The sequence below is a fragment of the Crocodylus siamensis genome, chromosome 1, assembly GCF_052110815.1.
Source record: "Crocodylus siamensis isolate JL-2025a chromosome 1, ASM5211081v1, whole genome shotgun sequence".
In the NCBI taxonomy this organism is placed as follows: Eukaryota; Metazoa; Chordata; order Crocodylia; family Crocodylidae; genus Crocodylus; species Crocodylus siamensis.
Window position 1 is genome coordinate 365,019,742 of NC_143395.1, and position 6,000 is coordinate 365,025,741.

Below are 6,000 nucleotides of genomic sequence, written 5' to 3' on the forward strand. Positions count from 1 at the left end.
AAACTAGTTTTAAGCACTCTACAGGCAGTTTAAAGTTATGCTACTCTAGCTTAGGTTTACGTAAGATGCATGTTCCCTAGCTTGTGTTACACTAACGTGTAGTCACTGTAGGCTACACATTAGTGTAAATACCACAACTGCCCTCCTCCCTGCACTGACCTGGATTGGGCCCATTACCCTGCCCATCCTCCCCCGCATCCAAGATCCCCACTCACTTTCTCTCCACACTCTCCCCTGCTTCCTTGTGGCTGCTCGCACTATCTGTTGTGGGGGAGCAGGGAACAGTTAAGCAGCCACTGCTGCTGTCTGGGCTGGGCTGGGCTTAGCTTGGAGAAGAGCAGCACTCTGGCAGAAACAACTGTGGCCAGGCAGGCAAACCCTTCCTTGCCCACTCCCTGGGACAGACAGTGCAGGAAGCCACAGGTAAACCAGCAGGGGCAGGGCAGCAGGGGATGTCCCAGAGGCAGGGCAGGCAGGGGGACATCCTGAGGGGTAGGGAAGGAGCCTCAGGGACAGTGAAGATCTAGGGGAGGCCAAGGGGGCAGGACTCAGGGGCGAAGCCTGGAATGGGAGCAGGGGTAGTTCTTACCTGTCAGTCTTGCTGGCCTGCTTGTGTGACTACTCCAAAGTTGAGCTGGCACTAAATCTGATCAACATTTGAGCAGTTCACAGTGTAATGTGTAACAAGCTCCTAAGTTAAACTACATTGGAATAGCTTCCACCAAAATAAAACAATTTTATCCTAACTATGCAGTTTATCCTATAAAAGAGATCACTGAAAAAAAATCTTTGCCTCCTGCATAATTCCTGGACCCTTACAGCTACAACATCCCTTGAACACTACCATAATTTGGTTTCTGCCTACTGTAGGATAGAGTGGATACACAAAATAGGTTCAATGGATCAGCTAGAAATATGGTAAGTTCCTCCCCTCCTCACCTCCCCATTCAATCAGAATACATTTTTGTTCTGTCTAGCAGGAATGGTTTATTTTTAGTGATGGGATATCTCATTTTGACAAGCTGAAGGCTCTTTGCAAAACTGTAACTTACAGGTTTAGAACAGAATCAGGTCAGAAGGGGCACACTGAAGTGCTCTGTGTTAGAATACAAGGAAGTCAAGGGGAAAAGGACTTAACAGTGGGGTCTGCTACAGACTGCCCAGCCAAGGGGAAGAGCTATACCAGGAATTCTTAAGTCAGCTCACAGAGGTAGTTAGGTCAAAGGACATAGTCATCATGGGTGACCAGAACTTTCCAGACATTTCCTGGGAAGAGCAGTCAGCCAGGTCTGACCACTCACGTAGGTTCCTAGCCATGATACAGGACCTCCATCTAACCCAGGAGGTGCACAGCCCCACCAGGGGAGATGCCTTGTTGGACCTGGTCCTGGCCATGGGCGACGACCTGGTGAGGGGTCTGCGGATGCTTGACCACCTGGGTGACAGCGATCGTCGCCTGCTGGAATTCACCATCCAGTGTAAGGTGACAAAGACCTGCAGCAAGGCAGCAGCCCTGGACTTCAGGAGGGTGGACTTCAGTGAGGTAAGGAGAATAGTCAGGGAGGCACTGAGGTCCCGGAGGGGAGGGGAATTGGGTGTCCAAGAAGAGTGATTGTTTCTTAAGGAGATGATCCTCGAAACCCAAAGGGAGGTAATCCCAACAGGGATCAAAGCAGGCAAGAGGGTGCAAAAGCCCCCATGGCTCACCAAAAGCATACAGGAATGTCTCCTAACTAAAAATGAGGCATATACCCAATGGAAGGGAGGGGCCATCACCAGGGAGGACTATACCTCGGTTGCTCGGGGCTACAGGGCGGCGGTCAGGAAGGCCAAGGTGGAGATGGAACTGGGACTAGCTACCCAGATCAAGGACAACAAGAAGTCCTTTTTTAAATACATAGAAGTTAAAAAGAAGGTACTGGGTAACATGGGGTCTCTGCAAGACACACTAGAAAATCTGGTCGTCACACCAGATGACAAAGTTAACCTATTTAACAATTTCTTTGCCTCCATTTGCCATAGCAGGAACCGGGTCACCCCCCCCCCACCAGGACCCCCGTAGGCCCCAGGGGAGGTGCACCCAGGCCTAGGGTCAGTGAGGATCTAGTCAGGGAACTTTTGGAGGGACTGGACATATTTAAATCAGCTGGTCCTGACAATCTCCACCCCAGAGTGCTGATGGAATTAGCTGAGGTCATTGTGGAATCCCTGGCATGGCTTTATGAGCACTCGTGGTACTCTGGTGTGGTGCCAGAGGACTGGAAAAGGGCCAATGTGGTTCCCATTTTCAAAAAAGGGAGGAAGGAGGACCCAGGAAACTATAGGCCAGTTCGTCTTACCTCGATCCTGGGTAAGCTTTTTGAGAGAATTATCCTGGCGCATGTCCATGAGGGGCCAGCAGGGGACATTATGCTTAGGGGAAACCAACACAGGTTTATTAGAGCAAGGTTCTGTCAGACCAACCTGGTGGCCTTCTATGACCAGGTCACAAAATCCTTAGACGCAGGGGTAGCAGTGGATGTAGTCATTCTGAACACAGTCAGGAAAGCCAACCGTACCTTGTCATGCATCCACAGATGCATCATGAGCAAGTCCAAGAAGGTGATCCTCCCCCTCTATGCGACACTGGTCAGGCCACACCTGGAGTATTGCATCCAGTTCTGGGTGCTGCACTTCAGGAGGGATGTGGACAACATGGAGAGGGTCCAGAGGATGGCCACTCGCATGATCAGGGGGCAGCAGGGCAGGCCCTATGAGGAGAGGCTACAGGACCTGAACCTGTTCAGCCTCCACGAGAAGGCTGAGGGGGGGATCTAGTGGTCATTTACAAACTAGTCAGAGGGGACCAGCAGGCATTGAGGGAGTCCCTGTTCCCCCGAGTGTACCAGGAGTGACTAGAAATAATGGTCACAAGCTGGCAGAGGGTAGATTTAGGCTAGATATCAGGAGGCGCTACTTCACTGTCAGGTCGGCTAGGATCTGGAACCAACTTCCAAGAGAAGTGGTGCTGGCTCCTACCCTGGGGGTCTTTAAGAGGAGGGTAGACGAACACCTTGGTGGGGTCGTTTGACCCCAGTACTCTTTCCTGCCATGGCAGGAGGTTGGACTTGATGATCTGCTCAGGTCCTTTCTGACCCTACAAACTACGAAACTATGAAGAATCCAAAATGGCCAGGTGTGATTTTCTTCGTCTCTGTCAAAACTAGCTACAGTATTTTGTTTTTAAACAGTATTCCCTTCATTAGTCCTAGCATCTAGCCATAAATTGCTTTTCAAACAGGAATTTTTATTGTTTGCACATCACTGATGTCTTGTTACTAGAAATTCAGCCTTTAAAATAATATCAAAAACAGTGCTCTGATTTAAAGGGAAAATTATTTTGTAAAATTCAAAAAAGATTTTGTACAACCAAAATCTTATATCATTTCAGAGATTATGCAAAGTATCACTGAGGTCACTTGTTCCAGAGCCTGTCATTGCCCTATTTGAGCCTTCAAGTCTGATATGTAATAAACTGATGTATAGACTACAGCTGCAAAGCCCATCTGTTTTCTCTGACATTTCAATATGGGGTGGATGAATGAGTGGCAGTTTTGACCTTGATCTGGATTATTGCTAGTTAGCATCTATATTTATTGTTATTAGTGGTTGTGAAAGTAGTTCATTTAGCTATTGTTGTACATCCATAGCTGCCAATTATTGTCTGTGATTATAAATCAAAACAAATAATTAGTGGACGTGGATTTCTTTTCACCATAATCTAGCTAATTTCTGTCACTTTAAACTCATTGTAGTGCTGGGAGAACACCAATGGTTTGGCATGCCAGTTCAGATAAATACTGCAAAGTTTGGCTGCCTTTTTTATTAAAAATGTACTATATTTCTCATGAGAACATTTTTTATGACATTTCTGGCATGTCATGCTTCCAGCTGGACCAAAAATACCCCAAGAACAGCCTTTTTAATAGAATATCAGTTCCTTTTCTAGCCAGCTCTGTCTTGAACTAGGGAAGGCAGCATGGAAAAATAGATAAGACATATAAAAGAAATGACCTGAACTCATTCTTCCTATCACTCCCAATACGTTTGGTTGGGTTTCTATTTGACTTTGATCCAATATTTGTTTATACCCCCCCCACGTGTGTTAATGCCCATGTACATTTTGGACTGATATACAATATTTGTGATATTTGCTTGTTTTTTTTCTCACATTTTGACTACATTATTATTATTGCTATTTTGAGCCTTTTGGCTAGGGCAGAACATAAATAAATAAATATTATAGCTCCTGAAGCATTTTTCTTTAACAAAACAAAGAACCAACCCCCCAAAAAACAACAAAAACCCATTTCTGCTATGAAAGGTTTACAGATTAAAAGGAGATAGGAAAAAGTTTATACAAACAGGAAACAACATTGCAAAAAACACAAGGGGTGCATCTACATGAGCTGTTTACTGTGCAGTTGACTATTTAGCTGCACAGTAAATATCGCATATCTACACATGCACCCATGTTAGGTTAAAGTAAACTAATTTACTCCTCAGGAGGGTAGTACTTGTAAATACTAGTATTTACAGTTACTATAGTATTTATAAGTGCCTTCCTGCTGTGGAATAAAAAACCACAGCAGGACGTGTAAAACCTGCTTCAGTGTGGGGGCTGCCCATTATCTAGCCCTGTGCTGAAGCTCCCTTGTGCCCCAACCAGCTGAGGCACACCACAGCCACTCTACATTGAACTGGGGTGAGAAGCCTCAGACTGGCAGGCTGACCTACCAGCCAGGGGTGCTCCGCCCAGGCTCTACATCCTGTATCTGAATAAACTGAGGAGCTTATTGCTCTGGAGTTAATTGCTCCTAGGCTCATGTTTAAACAGCATGCTCCTAAGCAATAATCTCCACAGTTTATTCAGATACTGTAATTGCACATGTAGACCCACCCAAGGAGGATAACGACAAGTTGTCATGCCCTTGCTTAGGTAGTTATTTACGCTTCTTGAAGAGCTGCAAATTTCTGAGGTTTCCTTTATTATTGTTGTTGTTAAAAAATGTACTTCCTGTTGTCAAAGAGATAACTCTAGTATTATGTGGACGCATCTACATGTGCCCCTGACTATGGTTTTGGTAATGTGCAGTTATTCAGTACTTGCTTTAGCAAGTATTAAATGATTGTGCAGTACCTGCAGGTGGCAAATGGTTATTTTTAGATACTATGGCAATATAACTCATCACTCCAGTGAGGTAGCATCAGTGTCACAGTTTGTGTCCACTGATACTACGTTGCCATAGCAATAAGTTACATTGCCATAGCATCTCATGTAGACATGTCTTGTATATAGTTTACATAAATATCTGCCTGACATTTACATGCTATCTTCACCTCAGGTACCAGGAGTCCACAAGCCATAATTGGGAACTGTCTACATAGGGAAAAACAGAGTAATTATTTCAAAATAAAGGTCACTTATTCCAGAGGATAATGTCTTAGTAGGCGAGTGTAGCAGGTTGCCAGCTAGCCTGACTCAAATCAGTCCTTGAGCCCTTTAATCTGGCCCCAGCAGCAGTCTTTCTCTGGGCTTAGAAACACAAACTGCAATGCCTTGAGTTCTTCTGCTTCGCAAGGCTCAAGCAAAGCAAGCCCTCAATTTGAATACACCTATAGCACGTGGCCAGCAACACAAACTTCCAAATCTCAGGTTAATCTGTACCATAGGACTCAGTTGCTAATACAACAATTCCAAAATAAACCATTCCAGCCAGGGTTAGTGCTCTGGTCTTCCTCTGAGGAGCCCTCCCTCTCCATACAAACATTCTCCCCTCTAGATCTTCCACCCCACATCCTCTTCCTGTCTCCTTTTACTTCCTGGTCAGCCAGTCAACTCCCCCTCATTACTAATTAATTGAGCCAGTGGCAGCCCCTTAGGTGGGTGGCCTGTTACCAGCTGACTAATTGTTCTGCTGCCGAATCTCCGAATCAAACAAGCCCCATCCCCTGCCCGCT